Here is a 17,661-nt window from a genome sequence, read left to right on the forward strand (position 1 = left end):
TGGCCATTTTATATGAAAGTGTACTGTCTCTTTAAGAAATTTCACTTTTGAATTGGGGGCTGGAAATCGCAGTACAGCATTTTCAGGACACACTGGGGAGATTCCCAGGGTGATTTTAAATATGTATGGGGTTTATAATTGTAGTTGTCAATGGTATAAGGTTATTTTTGGCCATTTTATATGAAAGTGTACTGTCTCTTTAAGAAATTTCACTTTTGAATTGTGGGCTGGAAATCGCAGTATAGCACTGTCAAGAAACCATAAGAAGGTTCCCAGGGTGATTTTAAATATGTATGGGGTTTATAATTGTAGTGGGCAATGGTATAAGGTTATTTTTGGCCATTTTATATGAAAGTGTACTGTCTCTTTAAGAAACTTTAATTTTGAATTGGGGGCTGGAAATCGCAGTATAGCATTTACAGGACATCCTGGGGAGGTTCCCAGGGTGATTTTAAATATGTATGGGGTTTATAATTGTAGTGGGCAATGGTATAAGGTTATTTTTGGCCATTTTATATGAAAGTGTACTGTCTCTTTAAGAAATTTCACTTTTGAATTGGGGGCTGGAAATTGCAGTATAGCACTGTCAAGACACCCTAAGAAGGTTCCCAGGGTGATTTTAAATATGTATGGGGTTTATAATTGTAGTGGGCAATGGTATAAGGTTATTTTTGGCCATTTTATATGAAAGTGTACTGTCTCTTTAAGAAATTTCACTTTTGAATTGTGGGCTGGAAATCGCAGTATAGCACTGTCAAGACATCCTAAGAAGGTTCCCAGGGTGATTTTAAATATGTATGGGGTTTATAATTGTAGTAGGCAATGGTATAAGGTTATTTTTGGCCATTTTATATGAAAGTGTACTGTCTCTTTAAGAAACTTACCTTTTAAATTGGGGGCTGGAAATCGCAGTATAGCACTGTCAAGACACCCTAAGAAGGTTCCCAGGGTGATTTAAAATATGTATGGGGTTTATAATTGTAGTGGGCAATGGTATAAGGTTATTTTTGGCCATTTTATATGAAAGTGTACTGTCTCTTTAAGAAACTTCACTTTTGAATTGGGGGCTGGAAATCGCAGTATAGCATTTACAGGACACCCTGGGAAGGTTCCCAGGGTGATTTTAAATATTTATGGGGTTTATAATTGTAGTGGGCAATGGTATAAGGTTTATTTTTGGCCATTTTATATGAAAGTGTACTGTCTCTTTAAGAAGCTTAACTTTTGAATTGGGGGCTGGAAATCGCAGTATAGCACTGTCAAGACACCCTAAGAAGGTTCCCAGGGTGATTTTAAATATGTATTGGGTTTATAATTGTAGTGGGCAATGGTATAAGGTTATTTTTGGCCATTTTATATGAAAGTGTACTGTCTCTTTAAGAAATTTCACTTTTGAATTGGGGGCTGGAAATCGCAGTACAGCATTTTCAGGACACACTGGGGAGATTCCCAGGGTGATTTTAAATATGTATGGGGTTTATAATTGTAGTTGTCAATGGTATAAGGTTATTTTTGGCCATTTTATATGAAAGTGTACTGTCTCTTTAAGAAACTTAACTTTTGAATTGGGGGCTGGAAATCGCAGTATAGCACTGTCAAGACACCCTAAGAAGGTTCCTAGGGTGATTTAAAATTTGTATGGGGTTTAAAATTGTAGGGGCAATGGTATAAGGTTATTTTTGGCCATTTTATATGAAAGTGTACTGTCTCTTTAAGAAGCTTAACTTTTGAATTGGGGGCTGGAAATCGCAGTATAGCACTGTCAAGACACCCTAAGAAGGTTTCCAGTGTGATTTTAAATATGTATGGGGTTTATAATTGTAGTGGGCAATGGTATAAGGTTATTTTTGGCCATTTTATATGAAAGTGTACTGTCTCTTTAAGAAACTTAACTTTTGAATTGGGGGCTGGAAATTGCAGTATAGCATTTACAGGACATCCTGGGGAGGTTCCCAGGGTGATTTTAAATATGTATGGGGTTTATAATTGTAGTGGGCAATGGTATAAGGTTATTTTTGGCCATTTTATATGAAAGTGTACTGTCTCTTTAAGAAATTTCACTTTTGAATTGGGGGCTGGAAATTGCAGTATAGCACTGTCAAGACACCCTAAGAAGGTTCCCAGGGTGATTTTAAATATGTATGGGGTTTATAATTGTAGTGGGCAATGGTATAAGGTTATTTTTGGCCATTTTATATGAAAGTGTACTGTCTCTTTAAGAAATTTCACTTTTGAATTGGGGGCTGGAAATCGCAGTATAGCATTTTCAGGACACCCTGGGGAGGTTCCCAGGGTTATTTTAAATATGTATGGGGTTTATAATTGTAGTGGGCTATGGTATAAGGTTATTTTTGGCCATTTTATATGAAAGTGTACTGTCTCTTTAAGAAGCTTAACTTTTGAATTGGGGGCTGGAAATCACAGTATAGCACTGTCAAGACACCCTAAGAAGGTTCCCAGGGTGATTTTAAATATGTATGGGGTTTATAATTGTAGTGGGCAATGGTATAAGGTTATTTTTGGCCATTTTATATGAAAGTGTACTGTCTCTTTAAGAAATTTCACTTTTGAATTGGGGGCTGGAAATCGCAGTATAGCACTGTCAAGACACCCTAAGAAGGTTCCCAGGGTGATTTTAAATATGTATTGGGTTTATAATTGTAGTGGGCAATGGTATAAGGTTATTTTTGGCCATTTTATATGAAAGTGTACTGTCTCTTTAAGAAATTTCACTTTTGAATTGGGGGCTGGAAATCGCAGTACAGCATTTTCAGGACACACTGGGGAGATTCCCATGGTGATTTTAAATATGTATGGGGTTTATAATTGTAGTTGTCAATGGTATAAGGTTATTTTTGGCCATTTTATATGAAAGTGTACTGTCTCTTTAAGAAATTTCACTTTTGAATTGTGGGCTGGAAATCGCAGTATAGCACTGTCAAGAAACCATAAGAAGGTTCCCAGGGTGATTTAAAATTTGTATGGGGTTTAAAATTGTAGGGGCAATGGTATAAGGTTATTTTTGGCCATTTTATATGAAAGTGTACTGTGTCTTTAAGAAGCTTAACTTTTGAATTAGGGGCTGGAAATCGCAGTATAGCACTGTCAAGACACCCTAAGAAGGTTTCCAGGGTGATTTTAAATATGTATTGGGTTTATAATTGTAGTGGGCAATGGTATAAGGTTATTTTTGGCCATTTTATATGAAAGTGTACTGTCTCTTTAAGAAACTTAACTTTTGAATTGGGGGCTGGAAATTGCAGTATAGCACTGTCAAGACACCCTAAGAAGGTTCCCAGGGTGATTTTAAATATGTATGGGGTTTATAATTGTAGTGGGCAATGGTATAAGGTTATTTTTGGCCATTTTATATGAAAGTGTACTGTCTCTTTAAGAAACTTTAATTTTGAATTGGGGGCTGGAAATCGCAGTATAGCATTTACAGGACATCCTGGGGAGGTTCCCAGGGTGATTTTAAATATGTATGGGGTTTATAATTGTAGTGGGCAATGGTATAAGGTTATTTTTGGCCATTTTATATGAAAGTGTACTGTCTCTTTAAGAAATTTCACTTTTGAATTGGGGGCTGGAAATTGCAGTATAGCACTGTCAAGACACCCTAAGAAGGTTCCCAGGGTGATTTTAAATATGTATGGGGTTTATAATTGTAGTGGGCAATGGTATAAGGTTATTTTTGGCCATTTTATATGAAAGTGTACTGTCTCTTTAAGAAATTTCACTTTTGAATTGGGGGCTGGAAATCGCAGTATAGCATTTTCAGGACACCCTGGGGAGGTTCCCAGGGTGATTTTAAATATGTATGGGGTTTATAATTGTAGTGGGCTATGGTATAAGGTTATTTTTGGCCATTTTATATGAAAGTGTACTGTCTCTTTAAGAAATTTCACTTTTGAATTGGGGGCTGGAAATTGCAGTATAGCACTGTCAAGACATCCTAAGAAGGTTCCCAGGGTGATTTTAAATATGTATGGGGTTTATAATTGTAGTGGGCAATGGTATAAGGTTATTTTTGGCCATTTTATATGAAAGTGTACTGTCTCTTTAAGAAATTTCACTTTTGAATTGGGGGCTGGAAATCGCAGTATAGCACTGTCAAGAAACCCTAAGAAGGTTCCCAGGGTGATTTTAAATATGTATGGGGTTTATAATTGTAGTGGGCAATGGTAAAAGGTTATTTTTGGCCATTTTATATGAAAGTGTACTGTCTCTTTAAGAACGTAACTTTTGAATTGGGGGCTGGAAATCGCAGTATAGCATTTTCAGGACACCCCCCAGGGTGATTTTAAATATGTATGGGGTTTATAACATTTTATATGAAAGTGTACTGTCTCTTTAAGAAATTTCACTTTTGAATTGTGGGCTGGAAATCGCAGTATAGCACTGTCAAGACACCCTAAGAAGGTTCCCAGGGTGATTTTAAATATGTATGGGGTTTATAATTTTAGTTGTCAATGGTATAAGGTTATTTTTGGCCATTTTATATGAAAGTGTACTGTCTCTTTAAGAAATTTCACTTTTGAATTGTGGGCTGGAAATCGCAGTATAGCACTGTCAAGACATCCTAAGAAGGTTCCCAGGGTGATTTTAAATATGTATGGGGTTTATAATTGTAGTAGGCAATGGTATAAGGTTATTTTTGGCCATTTTATATGAAAGTGTACTGTCTCTTTAAGAAACTTACCTTTTAAATTGGGGGCTGGAAATCGCAGTATAGCACTGTCAAGACACCCTAAGAAGGTTCCCAGGGTGATTTTAAATATGTATGGGGTTTATAATTGTAGTGGGCAATGGTATAAGGTTATTTTTGGCCATTTTATATGAAAGTGTACTGTCTCTTTAAGAAACTTCACTTTTGAATTGGGGGCTGGAAATCGCAGTATAGCATTTGCAGGACACCCTGGGAAGGTTCCCAGGGTGATTTTAAATATGTATGGGGTTTATAATTGTAGTGGGCAATGGTATAAGGTTTATTTTTGGCCATTTTATATGAAAGTGTACTGTCTCTTTAAGAAGCTTAACTTTTGAATTGGGGGCTGGAAATCGCAGTATAGCACTGTCAAGACACCCTAAGAAGGTTCCCAGGGTGATTTTAAATATGTATGGGGTTTATAATTGTAGTGGGCAATGGTATAAGGTTATTTTTGGCCATTTTATATGAAAGTGTACTGTCTCTTTAAGAAATTTCACTTTTGAATTGGAGGCTGGAAATCGCAGTATAGCACTGTCAAGACACCCTAAGAAGGTTCCCAGGGTGATTTTAAATATGTATTGGGTTTATAATTGTAGTGGGCAATGGTATAAGGTTATTTTTGGCCATTTTATATGAAAGTGTACTGTCTCTTTAAGAAATTTCACTTTTGAATTGGGGGCTGGAAATCGCAGTACAGCATTTTCAGGACACACTGGGGAGATTCCCAGGGTGATTTTAAATATGTATGGGGTTTATAATTGTAGTTGTCAATGGTATAAGGTTATTTTTGGCCATTTTATATGAAAGTGTACTGTCTCTTTAAGAAATTTCACTTTTGAATTGTGGGCTGGAAATCGCAGTATAGCACTGTCAAGAAACCATAAGAAGGTTCCCAGGGTGATTTAAAATTTGTATGGGGTTTAAAATTGTAGGGGCAATGGTATAAGGTTATTTTTGGCCATTTTATATGAAAGTGTACTGTCTCTTTAAGAAGCTTAACTTTTGAATTGGGGGCTGGAAATCGCAGTATAGCACTGTCAAGACACCCTAAGAAGGTTCCCAGGGTGATTTTAAATATGTATTGGGTTTATAATTGTAGTGGGCAATGGTATAAGGTTATTTTTGGCCATTTTATATGAAAGTGTACTGTCTCTTTAAGAAATTTCACTTTTGAATTGGGGGCTGGAAATCGCAGTACAGCATTTTCAGGACACACTGGGGAGATTCCCAGGGTGATTTTAAATATGTATGAGGTTTATAATTGTAGTTGTCAATGGTATAAGGTTATTTTTGGCCATTTTATATGAAAGTGTACTGTCTCTTTAAGAAATTTCACTTTTGAATTGTGGGCTGGAAATCGCAGTATAGCACTGTCAAGACATCCTAAGAAGGTTCCCAGGGTGATTTTAAATATGTATGGGGTTTATAATTGTAGTGGCCAATGGTATAAGGTTTATTTTTGGCCATTTTATATGAAAGTGTACTGTCTCTTTAAGAAACTTAACTTTTGAATTGGGGGCTGGAAATCGCAGTATAGCACTGTCAAGAAACCATAAGAAGGTTCCCAGGGTGATTTAAAATATGTATGGGGTTTATAATTGTAGTGGGCAATGGTATAAGGTTATTTTTGGCCATTTTATATGAAAGTGTACTGTCTCTTAAAGAAACTTTAATTTTGAAATGGGGGCTGGAAATCGCAGTATAGCATTTACAGGACATCCTGGGAAGGATCCCAGGGTGATTTTAAATATGTATGGGGTTTATAATTTTAGTGGGCAATGGTATAAGGTTATTTTTGGCCATTTTATATGAAAGTGTACTGTCTCTTTAAGAAATTTCACTTTTGAATTGGGGGCTGGAAATCGCAGTACAGCATTTTCAGGACACACTGGGGAGATTCCCAGGGTGATTTTAAATATGTATGGGGTTTATAATTGTAGTTGTCAATGGTATAAGGTTATTTTTGGCCATTTTATATGAAAGTGTACTGTCTCTTTAAGAAATTTCACTTTTGAATTGTGGGCTGGAAATCGCAGTATAGCACTGTCAAGACACCCTAAGAAGGTTCCCAGGGTGATTTTAAATATGTATGGGGTTTATAATTTTAGTTGTCAATGGTATAAGGTTATTTTTGGCCATTTTATATGAAAGTGTACTGTCTCTTTAAGAAATTTCACTTTTGAATTGTGGGCTGGAAATCGCAGTATAGCACTGTCAAGACATCCTAAGAAGGTTCCCAGGGTGATTTTAAATATGTATGGGGTTTATAATTGTAGTAGGCAATGGTATAAGGTTATTTTTGGCCATTTTATATGAAAGTGTACTGTCTCTTTAAGAAACTTACCTTTTAAATTGGGGGCTGGAAATCGCAGTATAGCACTGTCAAGACACCCTAAGAAGGTTCCCAGGGTGATTTTAAATATGTATGGGGTTTATAATTGTAGTGGGCAATGGTATAAGGTTATTTTTGGCCATTTTATATGAAAGTGTACTGTCTCTTTAAGAAACTTCACTTTTGAATTGGGGGCTGGAAATCGCAGTATAGCATTTACAGGACACCCTGGGAAGGTTCCCAGGGTGATTTTAAATATTTATGGGGTTTATAATTGTAGTGGGCAATGGTATAAGGTTTATTTTTGGCCATTTTATATGAAAGTGTACTGTCTCTTTAAGAAGCTTAACTTTTGAATTGGGGGCTGGAAATCACAGTATAGCACTGTCAAGACACCCTAAGAAGGTTCCCAGGGTGATTTTAAATATGTATGGGGTTTATAATTGTAGTGGGCAATGGTATAAGGTTATTTTTGGCCATTTTATATGAAAGTGTACTGTCTCTTTAAGAAATTTCACTTTTGAATTGGGGGCTGGAAATCGCAGTATAGCACTGTCAAGACACCCTAAGAAGGTTCCCAGGGTGATTTTAAATATGTATTGGGTTTATAATTGTAGTGGGCAATGGTATAAGGTTATTTTTGGCCATTTTATATGAAAGTGTACTGTCTCTTTAAGAAACTTAACTTTTGAATTGGGGGCTGGAAATTGCAGTATAGCACTGTCAAGACACCCTAAGAAGGTTCCCAGGGTGATTTTAAATATGTATGGGGTTTATAATTGTAGTGGGCAATGGTATAAGGTTATTTTTGGCCATTTTATATGAAAGTGTACTGTCTCTTTAAGAAACTTTAATTTTGAATTGGGGGCTGGAAATCGCAGTATAGCATTTACAGGACATCCTGGGGAGGTTCCCAGGGTGATTTTAAATATGTATGGGGTTTATAATTGTAGTGGGCAATGGTATAAGGTTATTTTTGGCCATTTTATATGAAAGTGTACTGTCTCTTTAAGAAATTTCACTTTTGAATTGGGGGCTGGAAATTGCAGTATAGCACTGTCAAGACACCCTAAGAAGGTTCCCAGGGTGATTTTAAATATGTATGGGGTTTATAATTGTAGTGGGCAATGGTATAAGGTTATTTTTGGCCATTTTATATGAAAGTGTACTGTCTCTTTAAGAAATTTCACTTTTGAATTGGGGGCTGGAAATCGCAGTATAGCATTTTCAGGACACCCTGGGGAGGTTCCCAGGGTGATTTTAAATATGTATGGGGTTTATAATTGTAGTGGGCTATGGTATAAGGTTATTTTTGGCCATTTTATATGAAAGTGTACTGTCTCTTTAAGAAGCTTAACTTTTGAATTGGGGGCTGGAAATCGCAGTATAGCACTGTCAAGACACCCTAAGAAGGTTCCCAGGGTGATTTTAAATATGTATGGGGTTTATAATTGTAGTGGGCAATGGTATAAGGTTATTTTTGGCCATTTTATATGAAAGTGTACTGTCTCTTTAAGAAATTTCACTTTTGAATTGGGGGCTGGAAATCGCAGTATAGCACTGTCAAGACACCCTAAGAAGGTTCCCAGGGTGATTTTAAATATGTATTGGGTTTATAATTGTAGTGGGCAATGGTATAAGGTTATTTTTGGCCATTTTATATGAAAGTGTACTGTCTCTTTAAGAAATTTCACTTTTGAATTGGGGGCTGGAAATCGCAGTACAGCATTTTCAGGACACACTGGGGAGATTCCCATGGTGATTTTAAATATGTATGGGGTTTATAATTGTAGTTGTCAATGGTATAAGGTTATTTTTGGCCATTTTATATGAAAGTGTACTGTCTCTTTAAGAAATTTCACTTTTGAATTGTGGGCTGGAAATCGCAGTATAGCACTGTCAAGAAACCATAAGAAGGTTCCCAGGGTGATTTAAAATTTGTATGGGGTTTAAAATTGTAGGGGCAATGGTATAAGGTTATTTTTGGCCATTTTATATGAAAGTGTACTGTGTCTTTAAGAAGCTTAACTTTTGAATTAGTGGCTGGAAATCGCAGTATAGCACTGTCAAGACACCCTAAGAAGGTTTCCAGGGTGATTTTAAATATGTATTGGGTTTATAATTGTAGTGGGCAATGGTATAAGGTTATTTTTGGCCATTTTATATGAAAGTGTACTGTCTCTTTAAGAAACTTAACTTTTGAATTGGGGGCTGGAAATTGCAGTATAGCACTGTCAAGACACCCTAAGAAGGTTCCCAGGGTGATTTTAAATATGTATGGGGTTTATAATTGTAGTGGGCAATGGTATAAGGTTATTTTTGGCCATTTTATATGAAAGTGTACTGTCTCTTTAAGAAACTTTAATTTTGAATTGGGGGCTGGAAATCGCAGTATAGCATTTACAGGACATCCTGGGGAGGTTCCCAGGGTGATTTTAAATATGTATGGGGTTTAAAATTGTAGTGGGCAATGGTATAAGGTTATTTTTGGCCATTTTATATGAAAGTGTACTGTCTCTTTAAGAAATTTCACTTTTGAATTGGGGGCTGGAAATTGCAGTATAGCACTGTCAAGACACCCTAAGAAGGTTCCCAGGGTGATTTTAAATATGTATGGGGTTTATAATTGTAGTGGGCAATGGTATAAGGTTATTTTTGGCCATTTTATATGAAAGTGTACTGTCTCTTTAAGAAATTTCACTTTTGAATTGGGGGCTGGAAATCGCAGTATAGCATTTTCAGGACACCCTGGGGAGGTTCCCAGGGTGATTTTAAATATGTATGGGGTTTATAATTGTAGTGGGCTATGGTATAAGGTTATTTTTGGCCATTTTATATGAAAGTGTACTGTCTCTTTAAGAAATTTCACTTTTGAATTGGGGGCTGGAAATTGCAGTATAGCACTGTCAAGACATCCTAAGAAGGTTCCCAGGGTGATTTTAAATATGTATGGGGTTTATAATTGTAGTGGGCAATGGTATAAGGTTATTTTTGGCCATTTTATATGAAAGTGTACTGTCTCTTTAAGAAATTTCACTTTTGAATTGGGGGCTGGAAATCGCAGTATAGCACTGTCAAGAAACCCTAAGAAGGTTCCCAGGGTGATTTTAAATATGTATGGGGTTTATAATTGTAGTGGGCAATGGTAAAAGGTTATTTTTGGCCATTTTATATGAAAGTGTACTGTCTCTTTAAGAACGTAACTTTTGAATTGGGGGCTGGAAATCGCAGTATAGCATTTTCAGGACACCCCCCAGGGTGATTTTAAATATGTATGGGGTTTATAACATTTTATATGAAAGTGTACTGTCTCTTTAAGAAATTTCACTTTTGAATTGTGGGCTGGAAATCGCAGTATAGCACTGTCAAGACACCCTAAGAAGGTTCCCAGGGTGATTTTAAATATGTATGGGGTTTATAATTTTAGTTGTCAATGGTATAAGGTTATTTTTGGCCATTTTATATGAAAGTGTACTGTCTCTTTAAGAAATTTCACTTTTGAATTGTGGGCTGGAAATCGCAGTATAGCACTGTCAAGACATCCTAAGAAGGTTCCCAGGGTGATTTTAAATATGTATGGGGTTTATAATTGTAGTAGGCAATGGTATAAGGTTATTTTTGGCCATTTTATATGAAAGTGTACTGTCTCTTTAAGAAACTTACCTTTTAAATTGGGGGCTGGAAATCGCAGTATAGCACTGTCAAGACACCCTAAGAAGGTTCCCAGGCTGATTTTAAATATGTATGGGGTTTATAATTCTAGTGGGCAATGGTATAAGGTTATTTTTGGCCATTTTATATGAAAGTGTACTGTCTCTTTAAGAAATTTCACTTTTGAATTGGGGGCTGGAAATCGCAGTATAGCACTGTCAAGACACCCTAAGAAGGTTCCCAGGGTGATTTTAAATATGTATTGGGTTTATAATTGTAGTGGGCAATGGTATAAGGTTATTTTTGGCCATTTTATATGAAAGTGTACTGTCCCTTTAAGAAATTTCACTTTTGAATTGGGGGCTGGAAATCGCAGTACAGCATTTTCAGGACACACTGGGGAGATTCCCATGGTGATTTTAAATATGTATGAGGTTTATAATTGTAGTTGTCAATGGTATAAGGTTATTTTTGGCCATTTTATATGAAAGTGTACTGTCTCTTTAAGAAATTTCACTTTTGAATTGTGGGCTGGAAATCGCAGTATAGCACTGTCAAGACATCCTAAGAAGGTTCCCAGGGTGATTTTAAATATGTATGGGGTTTATAATTGTAGTGGCCAATGGTATAAGGTTTATTTTTGGCCATTTTATATGAAAGTGTACTGTCTCTTTAAGAAACTTAACTTTTGAATTGGGGGCTGGAAATCGCAGTATAGCACTGTCAAGAAACCATAAGAAGGTTCCCAGGGTGATTTAAAATATGTATGGGGTTTATAATTGTAGTGGGCAATGGTATAAGGTTATTTTTGGCCATTTTATATGAAAGTGTACTGTCTCTTAAAGAAACTTTAATTTTGAAATGGGGGCTGGAAATCGCAGTATAGCATTTACAGGACATCCTGGGAAGGATCCCAGGGTGATTTTAAATATGTATGGGGTTTATAATTTTAGTGGGCAATGGTATAAGGTTATTTTTGGCCATTTTATATGAAAGTGTACTGTCTCTTTAAGAAATTTCACTTTTGAATTGGGGGCTGGAAATCGCAGTACAGCATTTTCAGGACACACTGGGGAGATTCCCAGGGTGATTTTAAATATGTATGGGGTTTATAATTGTAGTTGTCAATGGTATAAGGTTATTTTTGGCCATTTTATATGAAAGTGTACTGTCTCTTTAAGAAATTTCACTTTTGAATTGTGGGCTGGAAATCGCAGTATAGCACTGTCAAGACATCCTAAGAAGGTTCCCAGGGTGATTTTAAATATGTATGGGGTTTATAATTGTAGTGGGCAATGGTATAAGGTTTATTTTTGGCCATTTTATATGAGTGTACTGTCTCTTTAAGAAACTTAACTTTTGAATTGGGGGCTGGAAATCGCAGTATAGCACTGTCAAGAAACCATAAGAAGGTTCCCAGGGTGATTTAAAATATGTATGGGGTTTATAATTGTAGTGGGCAATGGTATAAGGTTATTTTTGGCCATTTTATATGAAAGTGTACTGTCTCTTAAAGAAACTTTAATTTTGAATTGGGGGCTGGAAATCGCAGTATAGCATTTACAGGACATCCTGGGAAGGATCCCAGGGTGATTTTAAATATGTATGGGGTTTATAATTTTAGTGGGCAATGGTATAAGGTTATTTTTGGCCATTTTATATGAAAGTGTACTGTCTCTTTAAGAAATTTCACTTTTGAATTGTGGGCTGGAAATCGCAGTATAGCACTGTCAAGACACCCTAAGAAGGTTCCCAGGGTGATTTTAAATATGTATGGGGTTTATAATTGTAGTGGGCAATGATATAAGGTTATTTTTGGCCATTTTATATGAAAGTGTACTGTCTCTTTAAGAAATTTCACTTTTGAATTGTGGGCTGGAAATCGCAGTATAGCACTGTCAAGACACCCTAAGAAGGTTCCCAGGGTGATTTTAAATATGTATGGGGTTTATAATTTTAGTTGTCAATGGTATAAGGTTATTTTTGGCCATTTTATATGAAAGTGTACTGTCTCTTTAAGAAATTTCACTTTTGAATTGTGGGCTGGAAATCGCAGTATAGCACTGTCAAGACATCCTAAGAAGGTTCCCAGGGTGATTTTAAATATGTATGGGGTTTATAATTGTAGTAGGCAATGGTATAAGGTTATTTTTGGCCATTTTATATGAAAGTGTACTGTCTCTTTAAGAAACTTACCTTTTAAATTGGGGGCTGGAAATCGCAGTATAGCACTGTCAAGACACCCTAAGAAGGTTCCCAGGGTGATTTTAAATATGTATGGGGTTTATAATTGTAGTGGGCAATGGTATAAGGTTATTTTTGGCCATTTTATATGAAAGTGTACTGTCTCTTTAAGAAACTTCACTTTTGAATTGGGGGCTGGAAATCGCAGTATAGCATTTACAGGACACCCTGGGAAGGTTCCCAGGGTGATTTTAAATATTTATGGGGTTTATAATTGTAGTGGGCAATGGTATAAGGTTTATTTTTGGCCATTTTATATGAAAGTGTACTGTCTCTTTAAGAAGCTTAACTTTTGAATTGGGGGCTGGAAATCGCAGTATAGCACTGTCAAGACACCCTAAGAAGGTTCTCAGGGTGATTTTAAATATGTATGGGGTTTATAATTGTAGTGGGCAATGGTATAAGGTTATTTTTGGCCATTTTATATGAAAGTGTACTGTCTCTTTAAGAAATTTCACTTTTGAATTGGGGGCTGGAAATCGCAGTATAGCACTGTCAAGACACCCTAAGAAGGTTCCCAGGGTGATTTTAAATATGTATTGGGTTTATAATTGTAGTGGGCAATGGTATAAGGTTATTTTTGGCCATTTTATATGAAAGTGTACTGTCTCTTTAAGAAATTTCACTTTTGAATTGGGGGCTGGAAATCGCAGTACAGCATTTTCAGGACACACTGGGGAGATTCCCAGGGTGATTTTAAATATGTATGGGGTTTATAATTGTAGTTGTCAATGGTATAAGGTTATTTTTGGCCATTTTATATGAAAGTGTACTGTCTCTTTAAGAAATTTCACTTTTGAATTGTGGGCTGGAAATCGCAGTATAGCACTGTCAAGAAACCATAAGAAGGTTCCCAGGGTGATTCAAAATTTGTATGGGGTTTAAAATTGTAGGGGCAATGGTATAAGGTTATTTTTGGCCATTTTATATGAAAGTGTACTGTCTCTTTAAGAAGCTTAACTTTTGAATTGGGGGCTGGAAATCGCAGTAAAGCACTGTCAAGACACCCTAAGAAGGTTTCCAGGGTGATTTTAAATATGTATGGGGTTTATAATTGTAGTGGGCAATGGTATAAGGTTATTTTTGGCCATTTTATATGAAAGTGTACTGTCTCTTTAAGAAACTTAACTTTTGAATTGGGGGCTGGAAATTGCAGTATAGCACTGTCAAGACACCCTAAGAAGGTTCCCAGGGTGATTTTAAATATGTATGGGGTTTATAATTGTAGTGGGCAATGGTATAAGGTTATTTTTGGCCATTTTATATGAAAGTGTACTGTCTCTTTAAGAAACTTTAATTTTGAATTGGGGGCTGGAAATCGCAGTATAGCATTTACAGGACATCCTGGGGAGGTTCCCAGGGTGATTTTAAATATGTATGGGGTTTATAATTGTAGTGGGCAATAATATAAGGTTATTTTTGGCCATTTTATATGAAAGTGTACTGTCTCTTTAAGAAATTTCACTTTTGAATTGGGGGCAGGAAATTGCAGTATAGCACTGTCAAGACACCCTAAGAAGGTTCCCAGGGTGATTTTAAATATGTATGGGGTTTATAATTGTAGTGGGCAATGGTATAAGGTTATTTTTGGCCATTTTATATGAAAGTGTACTGTCTCTTTAAGAAATTTCACTTTTGAATTGGGGGCTGGAAATCGCAGTATAGCATTTTCAGGACACCCTGGGGAGGTTTCCAGGGTGATTTTAAATATGTATGGGGTTTATAATTGTAGTGGGCTATGGTATAAGGTTATTTTTGGCCATTTTATATGAAAGTGTACTGTCTCTTTAAGAAGCTTAACTTTTGAATTGGGGGCTGGAAATCGCAGTATAGCACTGTCAAGACACCCTAAGAAGGTTCCCAGGGTGATTTTAAATATGTATGGGGTTTATAATTGTAGTGGGCAATGGTATAAGGTTATTTTTGGCCATTTTATATGAAAGTGTACTGTCTCTTTAAGAAATTTCACTTTTGAATTGTGGGCTGGAAATCGCAGTATAGCACTGTCAAGACACCCTAAGAAGGTTCCCAGGGTGATTTTAAATATGTACTAGGTTTATAATTGTAGTGGGCAATGGTATAAGGTTATTTTTGGCCATTTTATATGAAAGTGTACTGTCTCTTTAAGAAATTTCACTTTTGAATTGGGGGCTGGAAATCGCAGTACAGCATTTTCAGGACACACTGGGGAGATTCCCAGGGTGATTTTAAATATGTATGGGGTTTATAATTGTAGTTGTCAATGGTATAAGGTTATTTTTGGCCATTTTATATGAAAGTGTACTGTCTCTTTAAGAAATTTCACTTTTGAATTGTGGGCTGGAAATCGCAGTATAGCACTGTCAAGAAACCATAAGAAGGTTCCCAGGGTGATTTTAAATATGTATGGGGTTTATAATTGTAGTGGGCAATGGTATAAGGTTATTTTTGGCCATTTTATATGAAAGTGTACTGTCTCTTTAAGAAATTTCACTTTTGAATTGGGGGCTGGAAATCGCAGTATAGCATTTTCAGGACACCCTGGGGAGGTTCCCAGGGTGATTTTAAATATGTATGGGGTTTATAATTGTAGTGGGCTATGGTATAAGGTTATTTTTGGCCATTTTATATGAAAGTGTACTGTCTCTTTAAGAAATTTCAGTTTTGAATTGGGGGCTGGAAATTGCAGTATAGCACTGTCAAGACATCCTAAGAAGGTTCCCAGGGTGATTTTAAATATGTATGGGGTTTATAATTGTAGTGGGCAATGGTATAAGGTTATTTTTGGCCATTTTATATGAAAGTGTACTGTCTCTTTAAGAAATTTCACTTTTGAATTGGGGGCTGGAAATCGCAGTATAGCACTGTCAAGAAACCCTAAGAAGGTTCCCAGGGTGATTTTAAATATGTATGGGGTTTATAATTGTAGTGGGCAATGGTAAAAGGTTATTTTTGGCCATTTTATATGAAAGTGTACTGTCTCTTTAAGAACGTAACTTTTGAATTGGGGGCTGGAAATCGCAGTATAGCATTTTCAGGACACCCCCCAGGGTGATTTTAAATATGTATGGGGTTTATAACATTTTATATGAAAGTGTACTGTCTCTTTAAGAAATTTCACTTTTGAATTGTGGGCTGGAAATCGCAGTATAGCACTGTCAAGACACCCTAAGAAGGTTCCCAGGGTGATTTTAAATATGTATGGGGTTTATAATTTTAGTTGTCAATGGTATAAGGTTATTTTTGGCCATTTTATATGAAAGTGTACTGTCTCTTTAAGAAATTTCACTTTTGAATTGGGGGCTGGAAATCGCAGTACAGCATTTTCAGGACACACTGGGGAGATTCCCAGGGTGATTTTAAATATGTATGGGGTTTATAATTGTAGTTGTCAATGGTATAAGGTTATTTTTGGCCATTTTATATGAAAGTGTACTGTCTCTTTAAGAAATTTCACTTTTGAATTGTGGGCTGGAAATCGCAGTATAGCACTGTCAAGAAACCATAAGAAGGTTCCCAGGGTGATTTAAAATTTGTATGGGGTTTAAAATTGTAGGGGCAATGGTATAAGGTTATTTTTGGCCATTTTATATGAAAGTGTACTGTCTCTTTAAGAAGCTTAACTTTTGAATTGGGGGCTGGAAATCGCAGTATAGCACTGTCAAGACACCCTAAGAAGGTTCCCAGGGTGATTTTAAATATGTATTGGGTTTATAATTGTAGTGGGCAATGGTATAAGGTTATTTTTGGCCATTTTATATGAAAGTGTACTGTCCCTTTAAGAAATTTCACTTTTGAATTGGGGGCTGGAAATCGCAGTACAGCATTTTCAGGACACACTGGGGAGATTCCCAGGGTGATTTTAAATATGTATGAGGTTTATAATTGTAGTTGTCAATGGTATAAGGTTATTTTTGGCCATTTTATATGAAAGTGTACTGTCTCTTTAAGAAATTTCACTTTTGAATTGTGGGCTGGAAATCGCAGTATAGCACTGTCAAGACATCCTAAGAAGGTTCCCAGGGTGATTTTAAATATGTATGGGGTTTATAATTGTAGTGGGCAATGGTATAAGGTTATTTTTGGCCATTTTATATGAAAGTGTACTGTCTCTTAAAGAAACTTTAATTTTGAAATGGGGGCTGGAAATCGCAGTATAGCATTTACAGGACATCCTGGGAAGGATCCCAGGGTGATTTTAAATATGTATGGGGTTTATAATTTTAGTGGGCAATGGTATAAGGTTATTTTTGGCCATTTTATATGAAAGTGTACTGTCTCTTTAAGAAATTTCACTTTTGAATTGGGGGCTGGAAATCGCAGTACAGCATTTTCAGGACACACTGGGGAGATTCCCAGGGTGATTTTAAATATGTATGGGGTTTATAATTGTAGTTGTCAATGGTATAAGGTTATTTTTGGCCATTTTATATGAAAGTGTACTGTCTCTTTAAGAAATTTCACTTTTGAATTGTGGGCTGGAAATCGCAGTATAGCACTGTCAAGACATCCTAAGAAGGTTCCCAGGGTGATTTTAAATATGTATGGGGTTTATAATTGTAGTGGGCAATGGTATAAGGTTTATTTTTGGCCATTTTATATGAAAGTGTACTGTCTCTTTAAGAAACTTAACTTTTGAATTGGGGGCTGGAAATCGCAGTATAGCACTGTCAAGAAACCATAAGAAGGTTCCCAGGGTGATTTAAAATATGTATGGGGTTTATAATTGTAGTGGGCAATGGTA

The sequence above is a fragment of the Phyllobates terribilis genome, unplaced genomic scaffold, assembly GCF_046119375.1.
Source record: "Phyllobates terribilis strain yellow unplaced genomic scaffold, ASM4611937v1 Scaffold_153__1_contigs__length_4458050, whole genome shotgun sequence".
Classification (NCBI taxonomy): Eukaryota; Metazoa; Chordata; class Amphibia; order Anura; family Dendrobatidae; genus Phyllobates; species Phyllobates terribilis.